The sequence below is a fragment of the Bubalus kerabau genome, chromosome 5 (assembly GCF_029407905.1).
Source record: "Bubalus kerabau isolate K-KA32 ecotype Philippines breed swamp buffalo chromosome 5, PCC_UOA_SB_1v2, whole genome shotgun sequence".
In the NCBI taxonomy this organism is placed as follows: Eukaryota; Metazoa; Chordata; class Mammalia; order Artiodactyla; family Bovidae; genus Bubalus; species Bubalus kerabau.
In genome coordinates, this window is record NC_073628.1 from 22,657,804 (window position 1) to 22,677,500 (window position 19,697).

The following is a 19,697-nucleotide window of genomic DNA, read 5'->3' on the forward strand; positions in this document are numbered from 1 at the left end:
TCCAGTAGATCTACTATGGATGCTCTTTCTTCTGATATTGCTTCCATTAACAGGAAAGTGCAAAGCCATAGGCCCCCCAGAGCCAACTCTGCCTTCTGGATGGATTCTCATCTATTAACTCCCTGATATCTCCTGGCAAGCTTTACTTGCTTAGGTCTGATGCTAAATTCAGAGTTCTCAAGTTTCTGGCTAAGGGAGCAGAGTATTTTTCTGATGGAGCTTCTGAGAGAAAGTCAGGAGAAAACAGAGGGTATTAAATTAGGGACATGAAATCACAAGAGATTGTGGGAATATTTGGGAAGAGAATAGAAGAGGTATTTGGTGGTGGCCGGAAAGGGCTGGTATTCCACAGGGGCTCGGGAAAGTCAGTGTGAAATCAGAAAACACCAACTTCTGTGAAAGGAATAGTCAGTACATTAAACTCGAGAATCTTAGGATTTTTGTTTGTTTCCAATCATGTTATCTTATTTTCATGTTCAAAGCCAGGTATATCAGGATGGGCACTTGGCTGAGTGGTGGTCAGCTACCCTGTCTCCTGGCATGTGAGCAGTACTCAACCACCCAGTCCTCAAAAATATTTAAATATTTTCTTACATTCAGTGTGCTCATGGATAGAAAACTGGATGTCTTTCATCTACTGGCACAGTCCTGCAACAGAAGATGTCAAAGAGAAATAAAAGTTTCAGATCTTCACCATAGTTTTTATTAGAAGATAATTAGCTGTGAAATAAAAATAATTCCCAAGTTATTATTTACTCACTTTTGGTTAAAAAAATTTTTTTTTACCATATTAACCTTTCTGTGTGCTAGAATCTATAGACACTACTATTTTTTAGGTGTATAATTATACACACATGTACATACATATATGTAAAATATATCATGCTTTGTAATATTCCTCTTGATTATTGGGCTTATGATTGGTTATTAATTCTTCCATATTCTATTTTCATAAATAGAAGAATATATTTTTAATATTTTATTATACAAATTATTATTTATTATACAAACTAAATATTTTCAATTTATGCTGGAATTTCCCTCAAATTGTATCATGTTAGAATGAATATTATACTTTAACATCTTGCAAAGTAGAAAATACAGTTGAGTCTTCCATTCAGGGTCGTTTAATTGGTTTATGTAGAATGGAGATAGTAGCTGCTGCTGGTAAGTCACTTCAGTCGTGTCCGACTCTGTGCGACCCCATAGACGGCAGCCCACCAGGCTCCCCCGTCCCTGGGATTCTCCAGGCAAAAACACTGGAGTGGGTTGCCATTTCCTTCTCCAATGCATGAAAGTGAAAAGTGAAAGTGAAGTCGCTCAGTTGTGTCCGACCCTCAGCAACCCCATGGACCACAGCCTTCCAGGCTCCTCCGTCCATGGGATTTTCAAGGCAGGAGTACTGGAGTGGGGTGCCATTGCCTTCTCCAGGAGATAGTAGCAGCAGGCTCCAAATATGAAATGATTCATGGGGGACTCACTGTGGCGTGTGATTAGTTTCTAGAATGGTCCAAGAGGCAGCTTCACTCTAAAGTCGAGCTGCAGCATGAGGACAGTAGCTGGCTCAGGGAGGGCAGCAGGCACACTGCCGCTGCCAAGTCGCTTCAGTTGTGTCCGACTCTGTGCGAGCCCATGGACTGCAGCCTACCAGGCTTCTCCATCCATGGGATTCTCCAGGCAAGAACACTGGAGTGGGTTGCCATTGCCTTCTCCAATGCATGAAAGTGGAAAGTGAAAGTGAAGTCGCTCAGTTGTGTCCGACTCCTAGCGACCCCATGGACTGCAGCCTTCCAGGCTCCTCTGTCCATGGGATTTTCCAGGCAAGAGTACTGGAGTGGAGTGATTTGTACTCTTTCAACCACGTGGGTATTTATTTGTTCTGTCAGAGATTCACTGGGGCAGGGAAACCTGCCCACTGGCTCTTAGGCAAACTAATGGCCACCAGGAAGGATGCTATGAGCTAGCTGGAGCTGGGAAGAGGCTGTGAGTCAGGAAGCTGAGGTGTTTACTGTGGAGTTCCTGGGTTGATTGCAAAGCTTTGCTTAGGACTGTTTAGGCAGGATTATGGCTTCCATTTGGGACATCTTGGAGGCTAGCAGTGTGGTTTATAAATCTCCACAACAAGTAGGATAGTAAAAAGAAAATTCCCATCTAAGAAATCAGAGTCTACTAGAGTAGTGTAAGCCTTCGAAGATCTGAGAAATATAGAATTCTGCCACTCACATTCTCTCTGAAAAAATTTCTTCTGAGGAAGAAAGGAACTGTCAGTAGAAATGAAATTGAGCAGGGGGAAAAGATTAAGAAATAGGTAAAAGTTCAAATATTGGTAGGGAAGGAAACAAGAGATAGCAAATCTTGGATATTATTTTAGAGATTGCTTTATAAAGACAAAAGCAAAGTTTACTTTGCTTTCAGTGCATTCAAGAGATGAAGCTAGTTCATAGCAACACTATTTATAGCGGCCAAGACATGGAAGCAATCTTAATGTCCACCAACAGATGAGTGGATAAATTGATACACACACACACACACAAACACATAGATACACACTGGAGTATTACTCTGCCATATAAAATGAAATATCACCATTTGCACTATCATGGATGGATCTAGAGATTTTCATACTATGTGAAATTAAGTCAGAGAAAGACAAATATATGACATAACTTATATGTAAAACTAAAAAATGGTGCAAATGAATTTATTTACAAAACAGAAATAGACTCACAGGCATAGAAAACAAACTTATGGTTACCAATGGGGAAAGGATGGGGAGAGATTAATTTGGGATTAATAGATATATGCTGCTATATATAAAATAAATAAACAACAAGGAACTACTGTATGTTGCAGGGGAACATATTCAATATCTTATAATAACTTATAATGGAAAAGAATCTGAAAAAGAATTTATATATTGTATATGTAATATATATAGATATATGACTGAATCATTTTGCTGTACACCCAAAACATTGTAAATCAACTATACTTCAGTTGAGAAAAAAAAAATGAACCTAGGAAATGTCAGCTGGTCCTTTGTAATCTCCAACGTAAAACTCTCCCTATGGAAAAAATACAAAAATATACTTGACATAAAAGGACTGCTAATGAACCCCATGTATATATTGGAAGAAAAATGAAACAAATCCCATGCATACAGAAAACAATACCCGAAAAACACAGCTCCAAAACAGAAACTCAATGCGACATTTCAAAGTAAACTAACTGAAAGAAATGAGGGAAATGATAGAAAAGTGAACTAAGGTGAAAGAAATGATAGAAATTCTGAAAAATCATAAATCAAAAAGGATTGAATTGCTCCTTTTCTAAGAATTTGGTCTAAAAGCCACTTGGGGTTATTAAGGTAAGTCTCCATGAAGGAGATTAGGCCCAACATAGGGTACTGGAAGCCCAAACTGGGTGAGGATAACATCCACACATCTTGGTACAGATTGCCGGAGTCTGACTTTGGTGAGGATGGCGTCCGCGCAGAGCGGAGTAGTGGTGCAAGTATGTGAGCAAGGGTAGTTGGTGACTGAGTAGATTGGGTCTAGTGTTGGTTGTTAGAGTCCACACCACGTGAGAAGGCCAACTTATGTAGAGATCAGTGGCAGCCTTGTGAAGAGTATGAGTTCAAGTGGATGAGTGGTGGTGATGGTGGTCTAGTCACTAAGTTGTGTCCGACTCTTGTGACCTCATGGACTGTGGCCCTCAAGGTTTCTCTGTCCATGGAGTTCTCCAGGCAAGAACACTGGAGTGGGTGGCCATTTCTTTCTCCAGGGGATCTTCCCAACCCAGGAATCAAACCTGGGTCCCCTGCATTGCAGGCAAATTCTTTGCTGACTGAGCTATGAGGAAAGCCCCAGAAAAGGATTCAGAGACTGAGAGTTGTGAAGAGGGTGTCTGCACAGGGGCTAGCAATGGCAGTGGCCAGGAGTGGAGTGTGGCAGCCCAAGTAGGGTAAGGTGGCAGCAGTGGGAGTCTGGTTTTGTGCAGTGGAGACTGACAAAATAAGAAATGTATTGAAGATGATGTCTCCTCATTATTGTAGATTCTTAAGTTGAAGGACTTATAAACACAGAAAGAGGTAATACTAGAATGAACTGTAGATGTAAGTGTGTGTTTGTGTATGTGTGTATATACGTTTGTTCTCTGACTATGGAAAGGACTTAGGAGCAGTGACACCCAATACCCTGATTTTTGGCTTCCAAATATCTTTTCCCACTAAATAGGAGTAGGACGTCTTGGACGGAAAGTACAACAGGCTTCTTGGACCTTGGACTATTTCACTGTGGCAGATTAAGGAAATGTTCTAAGAATGCTGGAGAATGTTGACAGAACTCAGAATCAAACCTGAAGGGATGCTTCCTGGCCAAATCTGAACATCAAGGTATGTATCATAGTATCAAAATAGAATCCATTAAATGGAATAAGAATTGTGAGTTTATATTTATATAATCAAATACATAAATGGGGAGAAGAGAAAGACTTCCCTTAGTAGAATGTCAGCTAATAGACACAAAAGATATGTTTGAATGAAAAAGTCACCAGATGGCAACAATCATGGTAAGAATTAATTTAGGTGAGAAATACTAATGGATGATAAAGCTAGGCAGTGAAAGTGGAAAAATAATGGATTGTTCACATAATCTCAAAGAATTTCCCTACCAATAGCTGTTAATTACCAAAAAATGAGTGACCTTATAGAAAAGAAATAATTTTAATTACCATCAGTTAGCGTCTCTGGCAATGAGATGAAACAAAATCATGTACTACATGATAGGATACATGAAGAGAACACAGAAGTTCTGTGTTCATCATAGAAGTGATATATAATCCTGCCAAAGATCCCTAACCCAAATCTAATCATGATAAATACTGGGTAGTCCTAGTTTGAGGAACAGTGCACAAAATACTAGCATATAGTTTTTAAGGTCATGAAAAGAAAGAAATGACTATGGAACTCTTCCAGATTAGAGGAGACTACAGAGACATGACAACTATATACAATATTATTATCCTGGGTTGAATTCATTTGCTATATATATTATTGGGAAACTGGTAACACCTAGATTGAGATCTTTGATTTCATGATGGAATAATGTACCAATACTATGTGATGATTGTGGAGTGGCTACAAAGGAAAATGTCCTTGTTTTCAGAAAACACACACTAAAGAATTCAAGGATAATGAGGCATCATGTCATCAACTTACTCTCAAATGGTTCAGAAAAAAAAAAAAATCCTTGTGGTATTAAAAAAATTACAGCTTAAACCAAACTAAGATCAGTCTAAATTATATGATTTAGAGTTTGGTCCTATTATATACAATTTGAGAAAAGAAAAAAAAAACATATAGAAAAGCTTAGATGTGTGACAGCTAGCAAACAAAAAGTTAACAATGAGGGACATTCAAGATATCCCTATAAAAGACATTTCAAAAATGCATATGACACTTTTGGCTCTGGTCTGCAGATGGTGACTGCAACCATGAAATTAAAAGATGCTTACTCCTTGGAAGAAAAGTTATGACCAATTTAGATAGCATATTGAAAAGCAGAGACATTACTTTGCCAACAAAGGTCCATCTAGTCAAGGCTATTGCTTTTCCAGTGGTCATGTATGGATGTGAGAGTTGAACTGTGAAGAAAGCTGAGTGCCGAAGAATTGATGCTTTTAAACTGTGGTGTTGGAGAAGACTCTTGAGAGTCACTTGGACTGCAAGGAGATCCAACCAGTCCATTCTGAAGGAGATCAGCCCTGGGATTTCTTTGGAAGGAATGATGCTAAAGCTGAAACTCCAGTATTTTGGCCACCTCATGCGAAGAGTTGACTCATTGGAAAAGACTCTGATGCTGGGAAGGATTGGGGGCAGGAGAAGAAGGGGACGACAGAGGATGAGATGGCTGGATGGCATCACTGACTCGATGGACATGAGTCTGAGTGAACTCCAGGAGTTGGTGATGGACAGGGAGGCCTGGTGTGCTGCGATTCATGAGGTCGCAAAGAGCTGGACACGACTGAGTGACTGAACTGAACTGAAGATGCGGAGAGTTATTAGAAACAATGTCTCCCTCGGTGATAAATAGAAAAAATGGATAAAATAATACAAAGACAAATACTTTAAAATGATATTGGAAATCTGTGGGTTCAAATTAAAAAGAAACTCAATTCCAGAAAGAAATGAGTGCTTTTGAGGTAAAAGACCATCAGGAACTTTCTTCCCTGGAAACAACTGCCAAGGCTTTTCAAAGTGCCTAGAGAAAACAGGCTTGGCATAGAAAGAATGACTGAATAGGAGAAACCAGCATAGTTCTTTTAACAACCTCTTGGGCAGATATGATGGTTTGGAATTTGTACATTTCTGCCAGATGTTAGATGAAGGAGATTATGCCATACACAGATCTAGCTCCCACTGCCTCAAGGCGTGTGAAGTCAGTGGTGAACTGAAACCAGCTCTTCCACATAGTCCTGACCTTGCTCAAATATTGATTGGATATAGGAGAGTTTACTCCCTCTGGGAAGTAGATATCACTGTTTGGTATGCTGGGAGTATAATAAAAATTTATGGGAAAGTGAAGAAGCAGGAAAATGTAATCATTAAGCTAGAGAAATACAGTCTGAAGAAAATACAGCCTGCCCTTTATATCTGCATATCCATGGATTCAACTGAAGGATGGAAAATATTTGAAAAAAAATTTTCATAAAATTCCAAAAAACAAAACTTGAGTTTTCCACTCATCTTCAACTATTTACATGGCACTTGCATTATATTTGGGCTTCCCTGGTGGCTCAGACAGTGAAGAATTGGCTGCAAAGCAGGAGACATGGGTTGAATCCCTGGGTTGGGAAGATCCTTTGGAGAAGGGAATGCCTACCCACTCCAGTATTTTTGCCCAGAGAATTCCATGGACAGAGGAGACTGGCAGACTACAGTCTATGGTGTTGCAAAGAGTCAGACATGGCTGAGTGACGAATGCTAAGCTAGAGAAAAAATAGCCAATCGAAGCAGATTCATAGATGATCCAGATGTTGGAATTATCAGATGAGGACTTTACATATATATTGTGGATAAATTAAATGAGAGAAAATATGGGGAAAAATGAGAAATTTTGACAGAAAAATAGAATGTAAGAACCAAATGGATATTCAAATTGAATTAAGCAGTCATTTGGTTAGCTTGAGAGGATTCCAGATCCAGAAAATGAAATACTAAATAAACGGAAATGTAGATCAGCAGACTATCCAAAATGAAACATAGAGATGTTACTGCTACCATTGCCACTAAAGGTAATAACACACGTATTATTATTATTATGTTAGAAGACACACTGAGCATGACAGATATATGGGTCAATATCCAACATATGAATTTAACATATTCATAAATGATTCCAATTGGGAAAGAAGAGAGAGAAAACAAAAAAGTTTTTGAAGTGGCTGTGACCCCAAATTTTCTAAAATTATCAAAAGTCATCAATGTAGAATATCTATCAAGAACCTCAGTCTCAAACAGGATTAATAATAATAATAATAATAAAGCAAACAGCAATAACAACAAAAGTCTCACCAGGGTACATTATAGTCCACCTGCTATAAACCCAAACACAATGATAAAATTTAAGTGTAGCCCAAATAAATGACTAATCATTATCTTTAAAAAAGGAACAATGAAAATAATGAACAACTTTTATTAGAAACGATGAAAGCCAGGAGTTAATAAAATGACATGTTAGAAGTGTTGAAAGAGAAAAATGTTCTACCTATAAATTCTTATACTCTAACAATGAAATGAAATAACATTTCAGACAACTGAGAGAATGTTAGAATCAAACCTAACAGGTAGTAAATAATAACAGTAAATTTAGGTAGTAAATAAATTTACTACCTAAATTTATAAAAGGCAAATATTAAAAAATAAAGTTGTATGGGTAAAAATGCCAATGTATAATTAAAGGAAAAATTTTTAATATTTAACAAAAGAAGGTAGCAAAGGAAAAGAAATACAGGAACAGAAAACAGAGGGGACAAATGGGAAACAAGTGGAAAAATGGTTGACCTAAATCCAACCATGATAATAAAATATTGGTGATCTAACAACTCCAATTAAAAGTATGTATTGTCCCAACAGATAAAAAGCAATACCCAACTAGTTGTCTATGAGAAATGCCTTATAAATTATATGACTTATAAATAATATTAATAGATATATTAAAAGTAAAAGGGGGTTGGGAGGGAGGCTCAAGAGGGAGAGGGTATATGTATACTTATAGCTAATTCACATTGTTGTACAGCAGAAACTAACACAATATTATAAAACAATTATCCTCCAGTTAAAAATTTTAAAATACAAAAGAATTAACACCTAAATAAATAAATATATAACCAACAAGGACCTACTGTAAAAAATAAATAATTTTTTAAAGAAAAAAGTAAAAGGGAAGGAAAAGAGGTACCTGTAAACCGTAAGCATAAGAAGGGTAAAATTACGGAAAGAAGAATGGAACTGGAGGAATCAACCTGCCTGACTTCAGGCTCTACTACAAAGCCACAGTCATCAAGACAGTATGGTACTGGCACAAAGACAGAAATATAGATCAATGTAACAAAATAGAAAGCCCAGAGATAAACCCATGCACCTATGGACACCTTATCTTTGACAAAGGAGGCAAGAATATACAATGGAGAACAGACAATCTCTTTAACAAGTGGTGCTGGGAAAACTGGTCAACCACTTGTAAAAGAATGAAACTGGAACACTTTCTAACACCATACACAAAAATAAACTCAAAATGGATTAAAGATCTAAACATAAGACCAGAAACTATAAAACTTTTAGAGGAGAACATAGGCAAAACATTCTCCAACATAAATCACAGCAGGATCCTCTGTGACCCACCTCCCAGAATATTGGAAATAAAAGCAAAAATAAACAAATGGGATCTAATTAAAATTAAAAGCTTCTGCACAACAAAGGAAGCTATAAGCAAGGTGAAAAGACAGCCTTCAGAATGGGAGAAAATAATAGCAAATGAAGCAACTGACAAACAACTAATCTCAAAAATATACAAGCAACTCCTACAGCTCAATTCCCGGAAAATAAACGACCCAATCAAAAAATGGGCCAAAGAACTAAATAGACATTTCTCCAAAGAAGACATATAGATGGCTAACAAGCACACGAAAAAATGCTCAACATCACTCATTATCAGAGAAATGCAAATCAAAACCACTATGAGGTACCATTTCATGCCAGTCAGAATGGCTGCGATCCAAAAGTCTACAAGCAATAACTGCTGGAGAGGGTATAGAGACAAGGGAACCCTCTTACACTGTTGGTGGGAATGCAAACTAGTACAGCCACTATGGAGAACAGTGTGGAGATTCCTTAAAAAACTGGAAATAGAACTGCCATACGACCCAGCAATCCCACTGCTGGGCACACACACCAAGGAACCAGAATTGAAAGAGACTCGTGTACCCCAATGTTCATCGCAGCACTGTTTATAATAGCCAGGACATGGAAGCAACCTAGATGTCCATCAGCAGATGAATGGATAAGAAAGCTGTGGTACATATACACAATGGAGTATTACTCAGCCATTAAAAAGAATACATTTGAATCAGTTCTAATGAGGTGGATGAAACTGGAGCCTATTATACAGAGTGAAGTAAGCCAGAAAGAAAAACACCAATACAGTATACTAATGCATATATATGGAATTTAGAAAGATGGTAACGATAGCCCTGTATGCGAGACAGCAAAAGAGACACAGATGTATAGAACAGTCTTTTGGACTCTGTGGGAGAGGGAGGGGGGGATGATTTGGCAGAATGGCATTGAAACATGTATAATATCATATAAGAAACGAATCGCCAGTCCAGGTTCGATGCAGGATACAGGAAGCTTGGGGCTGGTGCACTGGGATGACTCAGAGGGATGGTATAGGGAGGGAGGTGGGAGGGGGGGTTCAGGATTGGGAACACATGTACACCCGTGGCGAATTCAGGTTGATGTATGGCAAAACCAATACAATATTGTAAAGTAGAGTTCACATGTAAGTGATATCATGTAGTATTTGTCCAACTCTGTCTGATTTGCTTTAGTTAGTATGATACTCTCTAGACCCATTCATGTTGCTGCAAATGGCATTATGTCATTCTCTTGTATGGCCAAGTAATATTCCATTATATACATATGTACACATTTTCTTTAAAAAAAATAAATAAAATACAAAAGAATTAACACCTAAATAAATAAATAGATAACCAACAAGGACCTACTGTAAAAAATAAATAATTTTTTAGAGAAAAAAGTAAAAGGGAAGGAAAAGAGGTACCTGCAAACACTAAGCATAAGAAGGGTAAAATTACAGTCACATTACTGTTAGATAAAGTTCCTTCAAAATAAAGAATATTTTGGAGGGGGATCACAGTGGCAGAGTAAGAACTTGGATTTCACCTCCTCCCATAAACACATCAAAAATACATCTACACGTGAGACAATTCTCATGAAAAACCAGCCGGAAACTGGAAGAAGATCCCTTATACAACCAAGGCTGCAAGAAAGATTTCTGTGTAACTGAGTAGGATGGGGGGAAAACAGCATCGAGTTGGGACCTGTGCCCCAGGAAGGGTCTAGGAGGGAAATAAAGACCACACGAGTGGACTCTGTCCGTGGGGACTGAGCAGATTGAGACAGACTGGGTGTTCCAGTCCCAAAACTCCTGCGTAGAAACAAACCAGCCCCCTTGGCTGGTGGGAGAACATTAGGACAGAGAGAAAGGCTGGAGAAGCCTAGACTCCACTGGCAGGGAGTGTTCAGGTGCTGGCTTGCTGACAGACAGTGTTGAGAGAGGTTTGCCTTAGTGGCTGCCACCTGGCCATGCATACCAATCTGAGTTGGGCGAATCCACTGGTCCTGCTTGCTCCGTGCCATAGCTGAGCACAGGATCTAGGGCAGACACAAGATCTAGAGCTGCCAGGCTGGGGAAAGATTCAATCGAGGGATACAGAGGCAGCCTAGGAGCCTGGGGCGCGGTCCATGTGGGGCTAGTGGCCATGGTTGGTGCTTACTCAAACAGCATCAGGAAAACAGCTCACACCTCGGACAGCAGCGCAGTCACTTCAGTTCCCACAACCATAATACCCCTTTCCCTAGTTCCAGCCTAGTGAATGCTCTGGCCCCTTTCACTCCAAGCCACAACTTTGCCCTGGGCCTGGGATGACCAAAACAGAAGAAAGGGTGACCTTGGGCTGTGTCCAGGCAGAGCTGTGGATGCCTACACAGGCAACACAGCACACGAGCCTCGTTTACTGCAGCACAGCCCCTCCTTTGGGCCAAAAGCCCTACAACGAGAAGAAAAAACACATACTTAAAGGGAACACAGCCAGCTTGAGCCCAACCCTCTGTAATGACTGATATAAGAAAAGAATCTTTAAAAGTGAATATATGTATAACTGATTTACTTTGCTGTATACCTGAAACTAACAGAGCATTGTAAACTAACTGTACTCCAATAAAAAATAAATTTTTTTTTAAAATGCTGCTGGCAGACTTAGAGAACGAACTTAGGGTTGCTGGTGGGAAGGATGGGGGGAAAGGATAGTTAGGGAGTTTGGGATTGACATGTATACACTGCTAGTTTGAAATGAATAACCAGCAAGGACCTACTGTATAGCACTTGGAACTCTGCTCAGTGTTGTGTGGTAACCTGGATGGGAGGAGAGTTTTGGGGAGAATGGATACGTGTATATCTGTGGCTGAGTCCCCTTACTGTTCACCTAAAACTATCACAACATTGTTTCCTAATTGGCTATTGTTTGCTGTTGTTCAGTCCCTAAGTCGTGTCCTACTCTTTGCGACCCCACGGACTGCAGCATGCCAGGCTTCCCTGTCCTTCACGATCTCCCAGAGTTTGCTCAGACTCATGTCCATTGAGTAGGTGATGCCATCCAACCATCTCATCCTTGTTCATCCCCTTCTCTTACTGCCTTCAATCTTGACCAGCATCAGGGTCTTTTCCAGTGAGTCAACTCTTCGCTTCAGGTAGCTAAAGTATTGGAGCTTCAGCTTCAGCATCAATCCTTGCAATGAATATTCAGGGTTGATTTCCCTTAGGACTGACTGGTTGATCGCCTTGCAGTCCAAGGGACCCTCAAGAGTCTCCTCCAGCACTACAGTTTGAACGCTTGGCTATACCCAGTACAAAATAAAAAGTTTTTTTAAATTAAAGTATAAAAAATAGTGCTGGGAAAATTGAACAGCTACATGTAAAAAATAAAATTTTTTAGAACATTCCTCAATATCATACACAAAAATAAACTCAAAATGAATTAAAGACTTAAATATACTATAAAACTGTTAGAGGAAAATGTTGGCAGACCACTCTGACATAAATCTCAGCAATATATTTTTCAGTCCATCTCCTAGAGTAATAGAAATTTAAAAAAATAAACAAATGGGACCTAACTGAACTCAACAGTTTTTCACAGCAAAGGAAACCATAAGCAAAATGAAAAGACAATCTACAGAATGGGAGAAAATATTTGCAAATCATGTGGCTGACGGGATTAATTTTCAAAATTTACAGTTCCTGCTCTCAACATCAAAAAAACAAACAAGCCAATCTCAAAAATGGGCAGAAGAGCTAAATAGACATTTCTCCAAAGAAGTTATACAGATGGCCAAGAGGCACATGAAAAGATGTTCAACATCACTAATTACTAGAGAAATGCAAATCAAGACTACAATGAGGTATCACCTCACACCAGCAGGAATGGCCTCCATCAGTAACTCTACAAACAATAAATGCTGGAGAGGGTGTGGAGAAAAGGGAACACTCCTACACTTTTGGTGGGAATGTAAGTTGGTACATGGAGAACAGTACGGAGATTCCTTAAAAAACTAAAATAGAGGGACCATGAAAGTGAAGTCGCTCAGTCGTGTCCGACTCTTTGCGACCCCATGGACTGTAGCCCACCAGGCTCCTCTGTCCATGGGATTCTCCAGGCAAGAATACTGGAGTGGGTTGCCATGTCCTTCTCCAGGGGATCTTCCCAACCCAGGGATCAAACCCAGGTCTCCCTCATTGCAGGCAGACGCTCTAACCTCTGACCCTCCAGGGAAGCACGACCATGTGACCCTGCAATCCCACTCCTACACGGCTCAAAAGGATACCTGCACCCCAGTGTTTATTGTAGTGCTATTTATAATATCCAAGGCATGAAAGCAGCCTAAATGTCTATTGACCGATGAATGGATAAAGATGTGGTACATATATTCAATGGGATGTTACTCAGCCATTACAAAGAATGATATCATGCCATTTATAGCAACATATATGGACCTGAAGATTGTTATACTAAATGAAATAAGTCAGAGAAAGACAAATACCATATGTATCACTTGTATGTGAAATCTAAAAAAAAAAAGATGCAAGCAAACTTATTTACAAAATAGAAACAGACTCACAGTCTTAATGAACAAACTTATGGTTACCAAGGGGAAAGGGTGGGAAGAAAGGGACAGATTGGGAGTTTGGGACTTGCTGGGAGCCGGTGAGGCATTCCACTCGTGACAAAGGTCATGAGGAAGGAGGCTCGGCATACGCAAAGGCGGGATCGAGCCTCGGGAGTCCCCCCGGATATTCTCGAGCATCTACCCCCAAAAAACCAGAGTCTGCCTACTTTATTGCTTTGTGCTCTCACCTCTGACTTTACTGGGGGCTGTCCCCCACCACCATCTCGCTCTCTCTGTCAAAGAGTTAACTTACAGCTCCAATTAATAAAGTTCCTGGGCAATTAGGAGGGTTTAAATCCAAACCCCTCAGATAGCACTCTAACTCGCCTGACAAGTTTACCCGGACTCCTACAGCTATGCATACGATTGTTTACAGTCTCCCAGCCTCCAGAGGCACGGGAAGCTTAAGATATTCAAATAGCTTAGAGCCTCTCAGAGAATTAGAAACTGTCAGAATAAAACTAGTAAAAGATTTCATTGATGAGCCAATGCTTGCTGCCAAGTTTTCACATCCCCTGTATTGTATCCTTGAATGTGTATTAATTAATATAGTTGGTATGTAGAAAAAATAAGTAGTGGCCTTAGTGTTAGCAACTTTAGACCCTTAAGGTAATAAATTCTTTCCTTTGTTGTAAACCCATTACGCCTCTGCCCTATAGGAATGCAATTTTATCTAACACCTTTGGAAGATGGCGCCAAACCTTAAAATAATTACTCTTAGAGAAAATAAGTCTTTGTCAAGAGTCATAAAATGTTAACAGGCCTTCTGGCCAGAAGATGATGTAAATCACCTAAACCATTTGTATACGATAAATTTGCAGGAAAGAGACCCTGGTTTTTGATAAGGATCAAAGACTGCTGACTTTGCATGATTTCACATCCCCTATTATCCTCTATGTGTAACTTAGGGTATAAAAGCCCCTGTTGAAAATAAAGCTACGGGCCTTGCTCACCAAAGCTTGGTCTCCCCATGTCATTTTCTCCTCAATTTCCAGCTGAGTCTCCATCTGGAGCGTGGAAGTCCTCTGCGACCATTTATTTGCCTGGGCTTCTAAGACCCACTTGAGAAGGTGTCTAAGGTGGGGTACCTTCTGCTATTCGAGAGGGCGCCTGCAACCTCCGTGGTCAGAACTAACCTGGTGTCACAGGTTATATTGATTTTCCGCGTAAACCAAGCTACTCAGCCTCTTTTCTCCACTGAATTTTCCTACTGAGCTATCCTCATTCTGTTATTCTTTATATCTTTGATGAATAAATAAATAAATAGGTCGCGGACACCATCTCCCCTTCGAATACCCTGAATCAGCTGGGGCTGGTCCCCGGCAGGGACTGACATATACACACCACTATATTTAAAACAGATAACCAGCAAAGACCTACTGTATAGCACAGGGAATACTTTGCTCAATACTCTGTGACAATCTAAATGGCAAAAGAATTTGAAAAATAATAGGTACATATACATGTGTAACTGAATCACTCTGCTGTACGCCGGAAGCTAACACAACATTGTTAATCAACTCTTCTCTGGTATAAAATAAATATTTTTTTAAATGTTAGTAATAAAAATGCTAACTGAATTAAGAAAGAGTAGTGATATAAACACATAATTTTAACAAAAAACTATAAACTACAAAGACACAATCAGAAATAGATAATGCCATTTCTGAGATAAAAAAAAAAAAATTTTAGAAACAATCCATAGCTGAATAAATGACAGAGAAGAACACATGAATGTGGTGATATGAAAGACAGAATAGTGGAAATCACCCAATCAGAACAACAAAAAAACTAATGAAAAAAAAAAAATGAAGCAACATATGAGATCGATGGGATAATATGCAAGGTGCCAACATCCACATGCTTTATAGGCTTTTCAGAAGAAGAGAGAGAAAAAGGAGTAAAAAATGTACTTCAGAACATTATGACTGAAACCTTTCCAAACCCAAAGAAGGAAATATATCCAGGTACAGGAAGCACGTGCATGCATGCTCGATCTGTGTGACTCTTTGCAACCCCCTGGATGATAGCCTGCCAGGCTCCCCCTCTGTTCAGGAACTTCCCAGGCAAGAATGCTGAAATGGGTTGCCATTTCCTACTCCAGTGGATCTTCCTGACCTGATGATAGAACCTGCATCTCCTGCATTGGCAGGTAGATTCTTTAGTACTGTACCACCTGGGAAGTCCAGAGGGTCCCAAAGCAAAATGAATCCAAACAGACCCATACCAAGACATATCATAATGAAACGGGCAAAAGTTGAAGAGAGAATCCTAAAGACAACAAGAGAAAGAGTTATATACAGGGGAATCCCTACAAGGCATCACCTGATTGCAGAATCTATGCGGGTCAGAAAGGAGCAGCATAATATATTCAAAGTACAAACGGAGAAGAATGTGCAACCTAGCACGCTCTACCCAGAAAGATTATTATTTAAGAGAGAATGAGAGAGAAGCTGTTTCTCAGATAAGCAAAACCTAAAAGAATTCAGCAATACTAAACTTCCCTTAAAAGAAATGTTTCCTCTAAATGAAAAAGAAGCAAGAATCTAAAACCAGTGCATAGATTACAAAAGAAAGAAAATTGTAAAAGAAACTGTACAATAAACAGTGAAGGGATAGCATGAAGATATAGAGTTGTTGTTGTTCAGTTGCCCAGTCGTGTCCAACTCTTTGTGACCCTATGAACTGCAGCATGCCAGGCCTCTCTGTCCCTCACCATCTCTGGAAGTTTGCTCAAGTTCATGTCCATTGCATCAGTGATGCCATCCAGCCATCTCATCATTCTCTAATGCCCTCTTTTCCTCCTGCCCTCAATCTTTCCCAGCATCAGGGACTTTTCCAATGAGTCAGCTGTTCAAATCAGGTGACCAAAATACTGGAGTTTCAGCTTCAGCATCAGTCCTTCCAATGAGTATTTGGGATTGATTTCTCTTAAGATTAACTGGTTTGATCTCCTTGCTGTCCAAGGGATTCTCAGGAAGTCTTTTCCAGCACCGCAGTTAGAAGGCATCAATTCTTCGGCCCTCCGCCTTCTTTACAGTCCAGCTCTCACATCTGCACGTGACCACTGGGAAGGCCATAGCCTTGACTATACAGACCTTTGTCAGCAGAGTAATGTTTCTGCTTTTCAACACACTGTCTAAGTTTGTCAAAGTTTTCCTGCCAAAAGGCAAACGTCTTCTGATTTCATGGCTACAGTCACCGTTCACGGTGATTTTAGAGCCCAAGAAGAGGAAGTCTGTCACTTCTTCCACCTTTCCCCCCCGTATTTGCCATGAAGAAATGGGGCCGGATGCCATGATCTTAGTTCTTTTTAATATTTAGTTTTAAGCCAGCTCTTTCACCCTCATTACATTACATCCCTAGTAGCTATTCATCTTGTAACTGGAAGGTTGTACATTTTGACTCCATTCTTCCAACTTCCCCTCCACCAGGAGTCTTATATAAGACATCTCATAGGTAAAGCAACCTAGTTCAAGTTGATAACAACTTAATTTTGATTATCTATGAGAGTTTCACCCTTTTACTTCGTCCTTTTATATTTTGAAGTCATTATTTTCCTCTTTTTATATTGTGCTTCCCAGGTGGCACAGTGGTAAAGAATCTGCCTGCCAATGCAGGAGATGCAAGAGACTTGGGTTCTATCCCTGGGTTGAGAAGATCCCCTGGTTATAGGAAATGGCAACCCACTCCAGTATTCTTGTCTGGAAAATTGCATGGACTCACTCCATGTGGTTGCAAAGAGTCAGACACAACTGAGCACACACACACACACACACACACACACACATTCATTAACAAATGATAGTAGCTAAATTATTTTAATGCTTTTTCCTTTGACCCTTGTAGTATAGTTCAGTGGTTAACAAACCATGCTATTAGAGTTTTCTGACTGTATATTTATCTGTACCAATGTGTTGTATGTTTCCATATGTCTTCATGTCTTTAATTAGCATATTTTTATTTCACCTTGTATTAACTAACTCCTTTCTGTATTTCTTGCAAGTCAGATCTAGTCATGATGAATTCTCTTAGCATTTTTTTTTTAACTAGGAAAGCTATAAGATTTTTTGTGTTCTTTATACAAACTCTATATAGGATATCAGTATTGCAAATATCTTATCCAAGTCTTTAACTTCTTTTTACTCTCATAATGATACATTTTGATGAACCAACATTGTGCATTTTAATGAAATCTAACTTATCAATTCTTAAAAAATAGTTTTGCTGTTTAGGTGATGTTTAAGTAACCTTTAGCCTATTCCAAAGTTATTAATACATGTTATGCTTTCTTCTGGAAGTTCTATTGCTTTACTTTTCACTTTAGACCTACAATCCAAAAAGCTTGAATTTGCTTCTTGTGTATACTGTGAGGTAGAGGTAATGTGTAGAAAAATTTAACTGAGTAGAGAACCCAGAGTGTTAAGTGCTAATGGAAAGAGGCATATCAAATTAGTTGAGAAAAATACAAACTTTCAAATAAATATTGTTGGGTTAATTGGCTAGTCACATGGAAGTATAGTAACTTGGATCAATTTCTTGCAAGGATAAATTCCAAATGGGTAAACAAAATGTTAATTTAATCCAAGAAACTATTAGCAGGAAACATGAATGAATTATTTTCTTACTCAGAGAAAGTGGAACTCTCATACAGTACTGGTAGGACTCTATATTAGTATCACCACTTTGGTAAACTAGTTCGGTTGTTTCTTTTCAAGTTATGGATATGCCTACCCTGTGACTCATACATTTTACTTTTAATTACCTACCCAAGAGAGATGAGTGTGTATGACTGTCAAAATTCTTATGTGATACAAATTTTAAAAACAGCTCATCTGAGAATGTTCATAGCAGATTTCCTTACAATAGCCCAAAGCTGAAAACAACTCATGTCCATCAATAAGAGAATTGACTTAATAAATTGTAGTGTATGTATGTGCTATGCTGTGCTTAGTCGCTCAGTTGTGTCCAACTCTTTGCGACTCCTTAGATTATAGCCTGCCAGGCTCCTCTGTCCATGGGGATTCTCCAGGCAAGAATACTGGAGTGAGTTGCCATGCCCTCTTCCAGGAGATCGTCCCAACCCAGGGATTGAACCCAGGTCTCCCACATTGCAGGTGGATTATTTACTGTCTGAGCCACCAGGGAAGCCCAGTGTATGTACACAGTGGGAGAAAAAGAGCAAACCTTTGGTATAAGTGAAAAAAAACAGGAGTCTTAAAAATATTTGGGTGATTGAAACTAGACTCAAGACAGTATTTTCTGTATAATTGTCTTTATAATAAGTTCAAGAACAGATAAAATTAGTTCTATGGTGATGGAAGTTAGAATAATACTTTTGGGAGTAGATTGTTACTTGAAGAAACTTACAGGAATGATGAAAATGTTCTATGTCTTAATTGGGATGGTGGTTATATAGGTTTATCTGCTTATCAAATCACATCAAACTCTATACTTATAATATGTGCATTTTATTATACATGAATTATACTTCAATTAAGAAGACAATTGCCAGAAGTGGGAGGGAGATTCAAGAAGGAGGAGACATATGCATACCTATGGTTAATTCATGTTGATGTGTGACAGAAATCAAACTAATATTGTAAAGCAATCATCAATCAGTTAAAAATAAATATTACAAAAAGAAGATTATTATTCATCTCATAATGAATGACGGATCTCGCTAATAATAATCAGTAGAAGCTAAAGCTGTTAGATGCACAATTGAAGGGAAACTTAATATTGCATAGATAAATCTGAGAGCAACAAAACTTATATAATTAATCCTGACATTGTTAAAACCAGGAAAATGTCTGCCTTCAGATATCTACAGGTGTTGGGCCAGATTACCCTTTCTAAACTTCCAGGCCTGTTTTGTAAAGCTTTGATATAATAATAGTTTTAATTTTGAATATTGAAGTAAGTAATGAGTTTTGGAAGAATCCCATCAAAAAAAAGTTGTTTTAAGTTAATATATTTGAATACTGGAGGGTCCCATAATCAGAAATGTCCTTTTCATAATTTCTTTGAGGAAGACGCATGGTATGTTGGCACTGGAGTGAACGTTCATGTCTGCTAGGGAGTATTGGTTACCATTCTCAGTACACTCAACAAAATAAGTAAAAAACCAACAAGCCATGATAAACAAATGGACAAGAACAATTCCATCAGC